This window comes from Lontra canadensis, unplaced genomic scaffold (genome assembly GCF_010015895.1).
Source record: "Lontra canadensis isolate GAN:19392208 unplaced genomic scaffold, GSC_riverotter_1.0 scaffold53, whole genome shotgun sequence".
Taxonomy (NCBI): Eukaryota; Metazoa; Chordata; class Mammalia; order Carnivora; family Mustelidae; genus Lontra; species Lontra canadensis.
In genome coordinates, this window is record NW_022631047.1 from 9016989 (window position 1) to 9034225 (window position 17237).

At 40.3% G+C, this 17237-nt stretch overlaps 1 long non-coding RNA gene across 1 annotated transcript; it reads right to left on the reverse strand.

The window, feature by feature from the left end:
* Positions 1-231: 231 nt before the first annotated feature.
* Positions 232-2758, reverse strand: LOC116877753. The gene is made up of 3 exons (XR_004384704.1): positions 2402-2758; positions 1731-1817; positions 232-489 (listed from the first exon to the last, which is right to left on the reverse strand). It is a non-coding gene; the product is annotated as an uncharacterized LOC116877753 (long non-coding RNA).
* Positions 2759-17237: the final 14479 nt, after the last annotated feature.

Sequence of the window (17237 nt, forward strand, 5' to 3'; positions counted from 1 at the left end):
CATGCTCCTGGATTAAATGTTTCTTAGTCTAATAGGCACTATGAGCTTTTCTTCCCCTGAAAGAATGATGCTACCTGTTGCTTTAGAAGAATAAGATAGCATAAGTCATTCACCTAGCATTTCACCTGGAAGTGGGAAATTTGTTTGGGATTTGGACTGACTTTAAGCAACTGAATGAAGCTGTAAATTCAACAAAAAAAAATTCCTGGTAATGTAGGATTTTTCTGAGAGTCTCAAAATATTTATTATCTTTTTTTTCATATAAACATACATAATGAGGGTCTAAGAAGCCCTCTCATGTCTGGGATATGATGTCACAGGTGATTCCTTAGAGCCTCAGCCACTCTCAAACGGACGGTCCAGGGGTACAGATCTCAACCTCAGAACACCTGGGCTCTCTTGCTACCCTCACAAGTAGCGAGGGATCTTTTCCCATCCCATCTTCCTTCCTTCCCAGAACTTCTCTCCTTGGTGACTCCAGAGGACAGCCTGGAACAAGAGGAAAATTATTTGATTATACCTGTGACCCAGCAGATTGTAACTGCCATTTTGGACAGCAGAACAATGAAAGAGATGCAGATTATAAAATTTTCTGTACATCATTAAACACTCAGAAAAATCCTGGCAGGACAGGACTATATATATGATTCTTGACTTATTGTCCGGGAAATACTTGTCACAAGAGATTACCGTTTCTTAAGTATATAAGAAATGTTTTAAGCTCAAAAGATTTGTTCCTCAGTGACCAACCTTTTCTTGTGCTTTGGCCTGATTCTCAAAAAATTTGTGCAGAAAGCTATATAATATAATCATATAATATATATTATATATGTAGTATATAATATTATATAACATATGTAATATAATATTATATAATAGTTGTATTATTATGTAATAATTGTTATAATAACTATATAATGGGATATGTTACATGAGCTATAAAAGTCAATCCTCATCAAATAGCCCACAACTTTCACCTTACATAGCAGAAAGAAAACAAAAGTTTAACATGAAACATTCATATTGAGGGAGTGATATGGTGGACACAAAGAACTCAATGATGTCTAAGTTGAAGGACTAAAAAACCAAGAATCTGGTGCGTTATCTCTCTGTAATTTCACAAAGGAGTCATAGAACAGCACAAAGGAGGAAAGAACTAACCTTGCCTGGAGAAGCAAGTACACAATTTGCAGGGATTATGGTCACCTGGTGGTCAGAATGTTCCCCAGAACAATGGACTTTCAGTCTCCTCAGACTGTTGGTAAGATTCTATCCCTACAAAGTCCTTCTGCACTTATCCCTATCACAAAAACAGCTTTATAACAAGTTCCTGGAGAAGAGTCACCTAATTTTTTTCATGGGCATGAGAAAATTGTAGCTTTGTCCCTGAATCATTTGAGAGAGAACCCTGAGAAGAGGAGAAACATCATTAAGTATAGATGAGAAAAGAGAAACTTTTCCACCTAAGGAGGAATTTTCTACCTCCTTTTCAATCTAAGGAGACCTTAGATTACGACGTTAATGAGGGCTCAAAACGAAACTGCCGCTTGAAAAATATTCTCCCTAGAGAGAAGACAGAATTCTTGAGCTAAACAGAATGTGAGGGGGGCTGCCTCATGGAGACTAGGTTGGAGAGTTCCCAGCCATCTAACATGTGGACATTGAAGTAACTAGAACCGCCCAGTTTATGGACATAATAAGCCCAGAGGTGAAAGGCAAACAATACTCACCTGGCCTTCCCAGATGGTCCATCTTTATCTCATTTTCTTTATTCTTATGTAGAGCATTATGCAGAGAATACCTGCATCTGAGCAAGACTAAGATGAAGCACGGTGAGTCAGAGCGCTTCATCTGGAAATTCCTCACATATCCCCAGATTCCCCCAGGCTTTTCTATATCCTTGTGCCTGGGCCTTACTTCAACTCAGGCAGGGCCCTAGATACCTCCCCACACTCCACAGATGTATCACAAACAGGCTGTCCAGTCCAGTCCTGACCTATGTCCCTTGGATACTTCCATCATATATAAGATTATTATTTCTTTTTTTTTTAAGATTTTATTTATTTGACAGAAAGATAGAGATCACAGGTAGGCAGAGAGGCAGGTAGAGAGAGGGGGAAGCAGGCTCCCTGCTGAGGAGAGCGCCCGACCCGGGGCTCGATCCTAGGACCCTGAGATCATGACCTGAGCTGAAGGCAGAGACTCAACGCACCAAGCCACCCAGGTGCCCCAAGATTATTATTTCTAAATCCTCTAGCCCTGGTTCATTAAGACCTTGAAGATCAGAGAAGAGCAGACATTGTTTCCTTGTTCCCCGCTTTATAATGTATAACTTCTCCTCCCGCCATACACACTCATACTTCTCATTCCCCTGTGCACCAAGGCCCTCCATGGTACTTACATTTCTTTATATGTTGGTCTATCTCAAGTAAAAAGGGAGAGAACATGACAAAGAGAAAAAATACAAAAAGCATAGCAAACAGGGCATAGAGCCAAGGAACACCATTTGGGAATAAACTGGCCCCTGGTTCAACCTCCGCCATTTGAGATCTGAGAGTGTACACAGAATTCCCTGCCCCAGCTCTCTCACCTCCCAGGTGATCAGGGTGATGAAGTCACAGCTTAGGGAACAATAGGAGGGTTGAGGATCTGGATGGGGATTGGCCAAGCCTCATTCTATACATACTGTATAGAAACAAGGACTCTCGGGGAGTTTCACTTCTACTGCAGCTCTGTTGAACCAAAACTACTAGACTACCCAGCCAGACCAATAGGAAGGTAGATTACTACACAGTTACTCAGAATGTGTGGTTTGCCACATGGGAACCACATCCATCCACAAAGTGAAGGAACTGCTTCCCTAGACTTCATATCCCTAGAGTTAGTCTTTGTCAGAAAAATGATGTCCAGTCAAAAGACCACATTTTCCTAAGGAGATATTTCAGATCCTTCCCTAGAAGCTCTGAAATCCCTGTCTTTGTGTGCTCATCATGACAGGATTGTGTGTCACACGGATCATGGAAACCTCTCTCCAGTTGTGTCAACGGGGAGGGAAGAGTTTATCTTCTAAGACGGGGGTTATGTTCTTCTAAATTAAACAGAATATCAGTCAGCAGGGTTTCTCTGATTATCACTGTCCTTTAAATATCTGCTAATTCCTAAGCTACTACATAAACCCATCAAACATGCTTCAAAGAAATTAGATCAATCAATTCTCCCCCATTCAAAAGAGCACATAAAAGCAGAAGTTGTCTCATGCTTCAAGCCACTCTCTCCAAAGATTCCCAGCCCCCTGCCCAGGCAACACCCCATCCCTGCACAACTCCCCCTGAACACAAGGATCTCAGATCCTTGTCTGAACTTCCCTTCTCTATCTCTAATGTGACCAGTGCACACCCAGTCACGAGATGCTGGTGTGTCTCCAGACCTGTTCTGGACCATCTCCAGGAGCCTTCATGCCTAATCTCTACCTGCCATCTGTATGTACTTCCTCTTAAGGTCCACAAACTCCCTCTTGCTCACCCAGAACAACAAAGAGAAGTTATTGACACAATGACATTGCCTAAGAACAGAAACAGTGGCCAGTGCTGGCTTGGACAAGGAATACAAGGCCTTAATACTGCCCTCTAGGGGGCTTCTCACCCAGCTGAGGAAATAAAACCTCAGGCCAAAAAGGCAAGTGTCATTAGGGGCTGGGGAAATTGGGGCATTCTTTATAGCACATGAGAGAAGAAAAAATATCTATTAAACAAATGGAACTAACAGGAGATGATCTCCTGAGAGTCAAAATGACTTCCTGGTTTCATGGAACATCAACAGGGAATGAAAAATACCTGTGGGTCTTTATTGGCTTTGTTTCTGGTTGGGTCTCAGAAACTAAAATCCTTTAACCCAAGCTTTATTAGAACTTATCAGGGTAAAAATGAATGTCTAGAAACGGAAATCAAAAACAGCTTTGATCCCATTTTACTGTTAACCACACTAATATCTACATGATTATGTTTTTTTTTTGTGTTGATGCTCTCACACAGAAAGCCTCATGAGCCTTTGGATAGCTTTTCTCATCAGAGACATTTCAGTGTTCAGTAAGGACAGGCTTTGTTGGTTCTCATTCAAGGGGCTAGGTGAATTTAATAAGGGCTTCTATGTGCATTATAACATTCTATAGGCCAATGGAAGGAACAAAGACACAGCGAAATGATCACACCAGTGGGATAACAAAATGTTCCCCCCTTGCCCTGAGAAGAGGGAGGTTAGCAGCTTTAGAAACATGACTTGGGGGGGCACCTGGGTGGCTCAGTGGGTTAAAGCCTCTGCCTTCATGATCTCAGGGTCCTGGGATCGAGCCCCGCATCGGGCTCTCTGCTCTGCAGGGAGCCTGCTTCCTCCTCTCTCTGCCTGCCTCTCGGCCTACTTGTGATCTCTGTCAAATAAATAAATAAAAATCTTAAAAAAAAAAAAAAAGAGAAACATGACTTGGTTGTACAAACCATTCATGTTGGCTGGAGTAGATAGCACTGCCAGGTATGAGGGGTTGAACTGGGGTGGGATAGGCCAGACCAGGACCCCACCTACTCCCCTCTTTCAGTGGTGTTCATTCCATTCCAAGTATAGTGCATTTTCTTTTTTTTTTAATTTTTTTAATTTATTTTCAGCATAACAGTATTCATTGTTTTTGCACCACACCCAGTGCTCCATGCAATCTGTGCCCTCTCCAATACCCACCACCTGGTTCTCCCAACCTCCCATCCCCTGCTCCTTCAAAACCCTCAGATTGTTTTTCAGAGTCCATAGTCTCTCATGGTTCACCTTCCCTTCCAATTTCCCTCAACTCCCTTCTCCTCTCCATCTCCCCTTGTCCTCCATGCTATTTGTTACGCTCCACAAATAAGTGAAACCATATGATAATTGACTCTCCCTGCTTGACTTATTTCACTCAGCATAATCTCTTCCAGTCCCGTCCATGTTGCTACAAAAGTTGGGTATTCATCCTTTCTGATGGAGGCATAATACTCCATAGTGTATATGGACCACATCTTCCTTATCCATTCGTCTGTTGAAGGGCATCTTGGTTCTTTCCACAGTTTGGCAACCGTGGCCATTGCTGCTCTAAACATTGGGGTATAGATGGCCCTTCTTTTCACTACATCTGTATCTTTGGGGTAAATACCCAGTAGTGCAATGGCAGGGTCCTAGGGAAGCTCTATTTTTAATTTCTTGAGGAATCTCCACACTGTTCTCCAAAGAGGCTGCACCAACTTGCATTCCCACCAACAGTGTAAGAGGGTTCCCCTTTCTCCACATCCCCTCCAACACATGTTGTTTCCTGTCTTGCTAATTTTGGCCATTCTAAGTGGTGTAAGGTGGTATCTCAATGTGGTTTTAATTTGAATCTCCGTGATGGCTAGTGATGATGAACATTTTTTCATGTGTCTGATAGCCATTTGTATGTCTTCATTGGGGAAGTGTCTGTTCATATGTCAATACTGCCTAGGGCAATCTATACTTTTAATGCCATTCTGATCAAAATTCCACTGGTATTTTTCAAAGAGCTGGAGCAAATAATCCAAAAATGTGTATGGAATCAGAAGAGACCCCGAATTGCTAAGGAAATGTTGAAAAACAAAAATACAACCTGGGGCATCACGTTACCTGATTTCAAGCTTTACTACAAAGCTGTGATCACCAAGACAGCATGGTACTGGCATAAAAAGAGACACATAGACCAGTGGAACAGAGTAGAGAGCCCAGATATGGACCCTCCACTCTATGGTCAAATAATCTTCGACAAAACAGGAAAAAATATACAGTGGAAAAAAGACAGTCTCTTCAATAAATGGTGCTGGGAAAACTGGACAGCTATATGTAGAAGAATGAAACTCGACCACTGTCTTACACCGTACACAAAAATAAACTCAAAATGGATAAAAGACCTCAACGTGAGACAGGAATCAATCAGAATCCTAGAGGAGAATATAGGCAGTAACCTCTTCGATATCAGCCACAGCAACTTCTTTCAAGATATGTCTCCAAAGGCAAAGGAAACTAAAGCGAAAATGAACTTTTGGGACTTCATCAAAATCAAAAGCTTCTGCACAGCAAAGGAAACAGTCAAAAAAACAAAGAGGCAACCCGGAATGGGAGAAGATATTTGCAAATGACAGTACAGAAAAAATGTTGATATCCAGGATCTATAAAGAACTCCTCAAACTCAACACACACAAAACAGACAATCATATCAAAAAATGGGCAGAAGATACACATTTTCTTTTAAAGATTTCATTTGTTTATTTATTTGTCAGAGAGAGAGGGAGAGCACAAGCAGGCAGAGTGACAGGCAGAGACAGAGAGAGAAGCAGGCTCCCTGCTGAGCAAGCAGCCTGATGTGGGGCTAGATCCCAGAACCCTGGGATCATGACCCAAGCCTAAGGCAGCGGCTTAACTGACTGAGCCTCCCAGGCATCCCCAGGTATAATGCATTTTAACACATCCCCCTTGCAGCAGGATAATGGGATCCCAGCAGACTGAGTAGTTCCCCTTCACCTAGGGATACAAAATAACTCACCCACCCTGGTGGGACATCCCAAGTGCAAATTCCAGTAGATAAGTCCTTTTCCAGGTGTCTTGGAGTATGGTGTTCCCAGCAGCATAGCACATCGATCCTCAGTGAGGCAGAGCTGCTGCTGTCTCTAGTGAATTCCATACCTTCACAATATTTAAGTGCCCCAGCCTGGGTCCCTAGTCTGGTATATGGGACAAGAAGCCCTACAGGTTGGTCATTTAAATGTACTAAAGACTGGGACAGTACTTTAGTCCACCCAGCCAATGTGGTTTCACCTGTTAACAATTTGGTGCCTTAATATGCCCTTTTCCTTTGTAGCATCTCTGCTGCTTGTTGAGTTATAGGGAATACGAAACCTCCATTCAATACCTAACTGTTGAAATGTGACCCCCAATCTCTATCTCTTCCATGAGGGTATCCATGCATGGTACCCAGTTTTTCTAGCCCCCTGACGATGACATCTTGGCATGCATGGCAGCAGGGAAAGTTCCTGTTAGAGCAGACACAGTGTCTGCACAAACCAAAGTTGTTTAGAACCCTCATTCAGTGGGAGGAGGCCAATAGAATCAATTTACAAGTCTTTCACTGGCTGGGAACTCTTCTCCTTTTGTAAAATTTTACTGGGAAAGATATTTGGTGTGATTTCAATCATCTTAAATTTACCAACACTTATTTGTGATGTGTGAACTACTCTGAAAAGTGTCTCATGTACTACTGAGAAGAATGTGTCTATGTTGCCATTGGATGGAATGTTCTGTGTATATTTTTAGGCTCATTTTGTCTAAAGTACAGTTGAAATCCATTGTTTCCTTATTGACTTTTTTTGTCTGGGTAATTTATCCATTGTTCGAATCCCTACTATGATTGTATTGTTGTCCCTTTAGATCTGTATGTGCTTAAATATTTAGGTGTTCTGATGTTGGGCACATATATATTTCTAATTGTTATTGCCTCTTGATGAATTGACCCCTTCTCATTTATGATGACCTTCTCTGTTTCCTATTACAGTTTTTGCTAGTAGTCTATTTTGTCTGGTATAAGTGTAGCTACCCTGCTTTTTTTTTTGGTTCCCATGTGCATGGAATACCTTTTTCCATCCCTTCACATTCAGCCTATATTTATATCCTCAAAACTGAAGTGATTTTCTTGTAGGCAGAATACGGTTGGGCCTTGTATTTTTTAATTTGTAATTTTTTATTTTTTTATTAATATATAATGTATTATTAGCCCCAGGAGTACAGGTCTGTGAATTGCCAGGTTTACACACTTCACAGCACTGACCCACTCACCATAGCACATACCTTCCCCAGTGTCCATAACCCCCTCCCGCCCCAGCAACCCTCAGTATGTTTTGTGAGATTAAGAGTCTCTTATGGTTTGTCTCCCTCCCAATCCCATCTTGTTTCATTTATTCCTTTCCTACCCGCCAAGCCTCCCACGTTGCCTCTCAACTTCCTCACACCAGGGAGATCATATGATAATTGTCTTTCTCTGATTGACTTATTTCACTAAGCATAATAACCTCTACTTCCATCCACGTCGTGGCAAATGGCAAGATTTCATGTCTTTTGATGGCTGCATAGTATTCCAGTGTGTGTGTGTGTGTGTGTGTGTGTGTGTGTGTGTGTACATACATACATACCACCTCTTCTTTATCCATTCATCTGTTGATGGACATCTAGGTTCTTTCCATAGTTTGGCTATTGTGGACATTGCTGCTATAAATATTCAGGTGCACGTGCCCCTTCAGGTCACTACATTTATATCTTTAGGGTAAATACCCGGTAGTGCTATTGCTGGGTCATAGGGTAGCTCTATTTTCAACTTTTTAAGGAACCTCCATGCTGTTCTCCAGAGTGGTTGCACCAGCTTGCATTCCCACCAACAGTGTACAAGGGTTCCCCTTTCTCCACATCCTTGCCAGCATCTGTCATTTCCTGACTTGTTAATTTTAGCCATTCTGACTGGTGTGAGGTGGTATCTCATTGTGGTTTTGATTTGTATTTCCCTGATGCCGAGTGATGTGGAGCACTTTTTCATATGTCTGTTGGCCATCTGTATGTCTTCCCTGCAGAAATGTCTGTTCATGTCCTCTGCCCATTTCTTGATTGGATTATTTGTTCTTTGGTGTTGATTTTGGTAAGTTCTTTATAGATTTTGGGTACTAGCCCTTTATCTGATATGTCGTTTGCAAATATCTTCTCCCATTCTGTCAGTTGTCTTTTGGTTTTATTAAATGTTTCCTTCAATGTGCAAAGGCTTTTGATTTTGATGAAGTCCCAATAGTTCATTTTTGCCCTTGCTTTCCTTGCCTTTGGCGATATTCCTAGGAAGAAGTTGCTGCTGCTGAGGTCGAAGAGGTTGTTGCCTGTGTTCTCCTCAAGGATTTTGATGGATTCCTTTCTCACATTGAGATTCTTCATCCATTTTGAGTCTATTTTCAAGTGTGGTATAAGGAAATGGTCCAGTTTCATTCTTCTGCATGTGGCTGTCCAATTTTCCCAACACCATTTGTTGAAGAGACTGTCTTTTTTTTCCATTGGACATTCTTTCCTGCTTTGTCAAAGATTAGTTGACCATAGAGTTGAGGGTCTATTTCTGGGCTCTCTATTCCATTCCATTGATCTGTGTGTCTGTTTTTGTTCCAGTACCATACTGTCTTGATGATTGGGCCTTGTTTTTTAATCCATCCAGACACTCTGCTGGGTTGAGTGTGCTACTGAAACTTTTTACTGAATTCTTCAGCGTACTCATTGTGTTCTGTAACTTTACTATTTCTGTTTGTTTTTAATGTTTTCTATTTTTTTTCTTGGGCTTTTGTTCATGCATTGTTTTTCTAATTTAGTTTACCCATTTATCTGTGTTTTCTTGCAGTTCATGAATTTCTTTAAGAAGCTTTCTCTGAATTCTTTTAACTAGCTGGAATTTAAATAAAAACTTGGAAAAAATATAAATTAATTAATTAATTCTCTGAGTTCTTTGTAATACAGTTTATAGATCCCTATATCTTTAGTTCTGGTTGTTTAAGCTTTATTTATACCCTATAAGGCAGCAGTTCCTCTTGTGAGAATTCCTAAAAAAATAGTTTCATCAACTTTGGGTAATCCTTGTTGATATGAATATCTTCATAATAATAAGTGTTTTGGTAGATAGAGGAACTCCTTATTGTTTTTGCGTTATCTCTCATATCAGCTCTATTTATAATAGTCAAACACTAAAAATAATTCAGTGTCCACAACACAGTAGAATAAATAAATAGTGATATAGTGCTGCATTAGAATATTAGATAGCAATTTTTTAAAAAATTTTATTTATTTATTTGACAGACAGAGATCACAAGTAGGCAGAGAGGCAGGCAGAGAGAGAGGAAGGGAAGCAGGCTCCCTGCTGAGCAGAGAGCCCGATGCGGGGCTCAATCCCAGGACCCTGGGATCATGACCTGAGCTGAAGGCAGAGGCTTTAACCCACTGAGCCACCCAGGCACCCCAGACAGCAACGTTTTTTTAAAGTAGGCTCCACACCCAACATGGAGCCCAACATGGGGCTTAAACTCATGATCCCAAACTCAAGACCTGAGCTAAGATCAAGAGTCAGATGCTTAATCAACTAAGTCACCCATGTGTCTTTCAAAGAAATACTGCTTCATGTAACACCATACCTGAATCTCACAATACACTATTTTGTAAAAGAAGGGAAGCAAAAAAGAATTCTGACTATTCAAACAAGGCAAAACTAATCTAGGATGATAAGAGGTCAATATAGTGATAAGCAGGGGAGGCAGGCATGAGAGAACCTTTTGTGGCACAGAAAATATTCTTATCTGTCATACCTATATGGGCATATAGGTATGTAACAATTCTTGAGTTGTATACTTAATATTTGTGTTATTTACTCTATATAAATTTATCATTCTATAAAAAAGTAAAAATTAACTAGTAAATTGACTAGTAAAAAAAATAAAATTAACTAGTAAAATATACTAGGCTTTTTAAATGAGCTGGGACTTTTCCCCTCTGTTTTTTGCTGCTTCTAATTTTTGGTATAAAATAGAAATTATTACTTAAGAGCTTTATGAAACTTACCTGTAAAACTGTCTAGGCCTTTACTGTTAAATTCAATTTCCTTGTTTTTTCTTACATTAATAGCAGCTTTATTTGTATATTTCATAAAGTTGTGGCTTATATAGCAGATTTCTTTCTCACTTAGGAATGATACTTTTGCTCCACATACAATCTCAAATTCAATTTTCTTGCTTCTTTTAAGGTACAACTTTGTCTGGGGGCACCTGACTGGCTCAGTCTGAGTATGTGTCTCTTAATCTCTGGGTTGTCAGTTTGAGCCCCACATGGGGTGTAGAGATTTCTTAGATAAATAAAATGTCAAAAATAAAAAGATACTATTTTGTTTTATAAGTAACATTGCTATTGAGAAGTTCAGAGTCAATCTGATTCTTTTTCCTTAGAAAAAGAATCAGATAATGTGCTCTTTCTTCTGGAAATTTTACTTTGGTATTTTTTAAAATTTCTCTACAGTTTGGGTGTGAATGTTTTTCCTTATCTTACTTCAGTGGCAATCTATAAGTGCTTCCAAAATGAGACCTTACATATTCTTTGTATTCTGTGGAATTTCTACTGATAGAGTACTTCAGCTCTTTCCTCCCCTCTAGTTTTGTGTTTCTTTCTTCTAGGACCTCTGTTAAGTATATGGTGGGGCTTTTCTTCCATCCCCTATATCCTTTAGCATTTTATATTTTCTATGCCTTATTCATTTCTCATGCCTTCTTGGAAATGTACTGAAATTGGTACTTTAATTCAATAATTTATTCTTCCCCTATATTTACCCTACTATTTATTTCTTTGTTGTTTTCTTTAACTTTCTAGCTTAGGAATACTTTTGTACATTACCTAATAGTAGTCATGGGCACAGTGAGCAGCTTAGATCACTGCCACAGATGTCTGTGTCTGTGAAATTAAAACAAGTCATATAATGAATTGTGGGAAATGCTTCCTGTCTACACTCTCATCCCCTCCATAGGCAGCTCTCCTCTGGGGTTGCAGGCATGGACTGCCCTCTGCCCAGTCTACTGTTCTCAGATCGTCAGTTTAATCTAGGTTTCAATTTGCTCAGGGAATGGTCTCATTCTAATGTGATTCATTCTTTGGATGCTTATTTCCCTTTTATTTATCGTTTCTCCCGAGTTGATTTTGGGAATTGGCAGCTCCTGTTTGTTTTATCATTTGAACAGTAAAAGGATCCATGGTATATAAAACATATTGTCCCATTGAAGAAGAAATATTTTGAGAAAGTAATACAAATATTTGTCATTTTTGAGCCAAACTACACAAAATATTGTTAATTAATCAATCAAGTTGGGGCACCTGGGTGGCTGAGTCACTTAAGCATCTGACTGGATTTCTGCTCAGGTCATGATCTCATGGTTGTGAGATCGAGTTCTGTACCCAGCGTGGAGCCTGCTTAAGATTCTCTCTCGCCCACCCCTTGCTGCCTCTCCCCTACCACCACTCACACACATTCTCTGTCTCTTAAAAAAAGAAAAAAAAAATGAGGTCAAATTTGGCAATTATTTACATCTTTCACCAGGCTATCCTCCCTCCTCACTGCCCCCCTTAACACTAAATTTCAGCAAATACTGATTACATAAGCTTTTGATAATAATGTTTTGGAGGAGGAAGCAGCAGCAAAATGTGCTCATTTGGTGAAATGGGACAGAGTGCAGGAATTCATAGTGCCTGACTAGAGAAGATTTAATGAACATATGCCTCTCTGGATGAGACTAGTTGAAAAGCAAAGAGGGAGAGTCTGGGATACGGGGCCCCTGTAATGTTTCTGGGCTGAATACAGCCAGATCCTCACTGAGGCTCAATGTGCTCATTCAGGGAGTAAATGCTTGACTTAGAGAGACATTATCTGTAAAGGTTACACACTCCACACACTCCCTGCCTGCACACCTGTCACGGGCACGGCTTGTTGTACTCACACCATACTCCCTATACCACTGTCCCTGATTGTTACAGCTTCACATTCCTTCTTGTTTTTCTTATTCCTGTGTTGTATTAAGAGCATTCACACAATAAAGGTAGAGGCAGAGTGTGGCTCCAGACCCTTTGCCACTAGAACATCTGGTCCCCAGGTCCTCTCCCACTTAGGTGTCTGGAGTAATCTTTTCATTTGCCACCTCAGGGTTTGCTGGCCAAACTCGACAAGAGAGAAGAGGCATAGGGAAGAAAGGAAGAAAACAAAGATGGCGAATTCAACAAAAGGACACTTTGAGGAAGGAGCAGCTGGAAGGATGATAGCCCAAACACATTCGAAATCATTAGAAATACTAGGGACATTATGCAGAACTAATGATTCAAATCACTTCATCTCTTATTTTCCAAAGGCCCAGAGAACTTGGGCATGTTATATGTAGATGGTCTATCTTTCCCCAGCAGATGTGTGAGCTCTAATGATTTTCTCAGGAACCTTGGGAGATGAGCAAGTCTGACCCTACTCTGTATATCACATGTGATCCTATTGACTTTAACACGGCAGGTCAGAAATAAAGGACTTCATTCTTTTCCCCTTGATGGACGGGCACACATTCAGATGGGATTTGGGGATAAACCTCAGCACTTTTTCCTTGTAAGCGTTTATCGTTAGACTTTCCAGTACTCCTAGCTTGACTCTAAGGGGTTATTTCATTTCTTCAAAACAAGTAATTCAGAGATAGTGGTATAAAGAGTATACTACCTACAACAACTATTTTCCAAGATGTCATGCACCTGTTCTCACATTCCCAAGCTATTGAAAAAGATCAGAAATTACATATTTCTTGGTGAATATTGGGAATGCCAGGAGCTGGATTAGGGTCAGGTTTTGTGATAGTTGATTAGGTGTTGGGCCAGTCCGATTGCCTCAGCATGTTACAGCCATGGTGAATGTGGATAGTCTTCTCAATTCATATCCTAAAAGATACCCCACCTGTGGGGTAACTAGAACCAATTTATGTTTTCAAAGATCACGGTACTTGAGAACACAATAAATAATATCTATTTTAACTAAATGTGTATGTGCTATACCCAGTAATTCAACCATGAAAAGGTATATTGTGTTTGGAAGCAAGTTGAAGTTTAAGTGTCTTCACAGTCAAAGTCACAAACTTAACGTAAAAATATTCAGCTTCGGAGTGACTTTTGTACTCTACTATTCCAATTATGCTTCTGAGAAGTTTTTAGATTTATTTATTTTTACTAAGAAATTTCTGAAACACCTACATGAAATCAAATTCCAGAGTCCACGGGGGAGAGACTGAAATTATGTAAGAAAAGATGATGTAAGTAGGATGGAATCTTTCTGGAATATTCACATGTTTTTACTATGGTGTCATCTTGAGGAACAATACCCCAGATCTGGAGCTGGATTCAGCATCTCCCTCAGTCTGATCCTAGATCAATCACCTGGGATTTCACTCAGGAGAAAATGTATTTGGATTAAAGCCGCTAGGGTATGAATTCTATAAAAGCAGTTTGTCTTAAAGTCTCTAGATATTCACAAAGATTTCTTGATAACACAGAACTGGTCTGAAAGGACAATTTATGTGGAAATGGAACACAAGTTGGTACTATCCTATCTGGATAGAGATAGTGATATTTTCTGGACTTCTAGTCTGGACCAAAATGTAACAGGAGTTTCAATACAGGCATATTTGTTCTTCAAATGTCATCGCGGTGGCTCTAAGCTCAGCATTTTCACATTGAAGCTCATCTTCATTCAGGAGTTTCTCCTTTCCCAGAGAGTCACCCAATGAAGACTGTGAAAACCAACCTGCAAGAGCAAATTTAGGGCCTGGTTATAATTATTTTAACTTAGAGACTAAACAGAGTCCCCCAGAGGGCATCAGAATGATGGGCAAGAAGAAAACAGCAACCCTGGGGACCCAGATTGAGGCAATTTCTGCACAATGTAAAACACATCAGGGAAATCATCAGATACAGACTGATTTCAGATCAGTGTCTAGGAAATATCTGTAATAGAGACTAAAGAACTCTGTCAGTAGAGTCTGTCAGTAGACTCTTCTGTCTGAAGAGTCAGTCAGTATAAACTCAGTCAATATTAACCGCAGAGACAGGAAACTGAAGAAAGGAATGGTAAGTATCCTACATTTCCCAATTAGATTGGGCTGAATCACAGGAATTTGGTGACAGCAAGGTACAACTCTATTACCACCTACCCCCGGAGTTCACTTAGGCACCAGATCCTGATTTCCCAAATGTCCATAAGGATAATCCCAATCTTTTCTGAAAGTCCTCAGACGGGTATAGCTGTTTCAGCTTCCACTGTTTTTCTCCTCCCAAGGAACCCCACCACCTTCACGTAGGCTGTGGTAAAAGATGATCCCATTGGGACTACCAACTCTGAAATTGTGTGGATCCAGCTTCGTGGGCATGTAACTTCATACTCAGGAAAGCCCTATGTTTGGCCTGCTCTCATCGTCTTCAAAGTCTTAATAATTTTTGAACAAGAAATCCCACATTTTCATTTCCCATTGGGCCTGAAAATTATGAAACCAGTCCTGCCCTGGGTCTTGAGGAAATATGGAGTAATTCCTGCCCTTTATCCAAAACCTGCCTCCATGAAAACACATAACTTTTTAGATTAATCTTATTAGTAACCTTAGACTATCAAAAGAGAGTCTCACATCAATGTTTTGACCTTTTAAAGACAATTTCACTTTGTCACATTTTGAATTACTACCCCCCCTAAATATTTTGGCCATCTATATGGTTGTTGTGATTGGGAAAATAGGATCACAGCATCAAAAAATACACACGTGTTTGGAACTGCAGGAAAGTCTCTTTCATGGAATCCTATCTATTCCTATCCTCCCTAAAGATGCCAATTACTTGAAAAGCTAATTCAGGCTCTAAATAAGAAATCTTTTACTTGTCTATAAAGGACTACTTTTTTACTTGTCTATGAGGGACTATTCTTTGGGTTATGTAATTTGTGGGGCCAGGTGCAAAACAAAATACCGATCCTCTTGTTCAAACACTATCAAGAAGTTCAAGATGGCAATAGGAGGGCAACAAACCAAGTGTGAGGTCCTTTTTAGTGCAGGGAGCTGGACAATTACCCATAAAGGTGACCCTGAGCAGGTCCATCTCATCCATTCCACATATATAAGTCTCAGGAAGAATTTCAGGCACAGAAAACCTTTCATTTTTGTGATTGTATTCTAGACCATCTGTCTCTTATCATCTAAGAGCAGGCTAGGGCTTCTGGTGGAGCATATAGGTGGAGTGGACCTACCCCCAGGAATCAGGATAGAGTCATTCTGGATCTAAGAGTGACTTATGCATGACTTTGAGACAGTCACGTCTTATCTACTTTCAGTTACTTTATTTATACAGCAGTATTTGACTATACAATTCCTATGATCCTTTCAAGTACCAATAATCCAGAATCTATAATTAAAGGCATTCTGGATAATTAATGGATCTACCATCTTAAAAATTTGGCAGCATTATTCCCATAAAACACCAAAATGTTCACCAAATCCCAATATATTTCATTAAAATGATATTTCTCTGTTGTCTCCTCCCTGAGGTATTACAATGTTTTTTTGAACCAGATATCTTGGTTTGGGAAATATAGTCACATTACCGATACATGAACATATGCCTAAAACTCTTACAGCAGCTATGTACACATAGCTCTCTAAGATCATGAGGCAGTTACTGAGGTGTTGAGGAAAAAGCACTTTAAACCAGCTGGAGAAATAGTCATTCAATTCTTCAGAGAATGTTCCCCAGGAAACCAGACTTCCCCTCTCAGAGGACTGAGGTTACAATCTCCCAAAGCTCTATTCCCTCTTCAGTGTCTCTTCCAAACAGGCCTTCCTACCCTCACCTCAATCCCAAGACCAGATTGGCCTGCCTTGCCTGCAGTATGACACAAACTAACTTTGTCTTCATACTCTTAGGCACATGGTGGCAGCTTGGTCACAGGATTATCTGCTAGGTAAGAAACTTCCCAAGAATAGACATGAAAAGATAAATTTGCACCTGTGAAAACTAAGTAAGGGCCCAGAACCAAACCTCAGGCTTGAAATAATTTCTTTCCAGAGAGAAGACTTAGTATTCACTGAGGACCAGAGATTTTTGTTGATAGCCTTAGAGCATGGAGAAAGGTATGGTTCTGAGGAGGGATATAGGAATGCCATGTGTAGAAGCTGCACCCCAAGATCCTGTGCATCCCCCCAAATGATGGTTTATGGTCATAACATGTTAGAGAGGGCAGGGACATCTGCCTAAATCCAGCTGTTTCTCCTCCTTAGTTTCATGGTCATTGATGTCCTCATGTGCAGCCTCACATAGATAATATTCACAAGCAGGCAAGATTGATACAAAGGTTTGAGTCAGAAACTCATATAAAACCATCTTTGAAGTCTCTGAGTCTGCTCTCAGCTCATCAGAGCTCCTTCCCTTTTCATGCTTTATGGGCACATCCTAGTCCAGTCATAACTTGTGTCCCTATCCCTCGTGCTGAACTCATTGCTGTCATATATGATACCATATTTCCTTGGCCCTCCTAGTCCAAGGTCACTGAAGCTTAGAGTCCAGAGCAGTACAGATATCATTTTCCAGAAAAATGTAATAAGGACAAGAGGCAG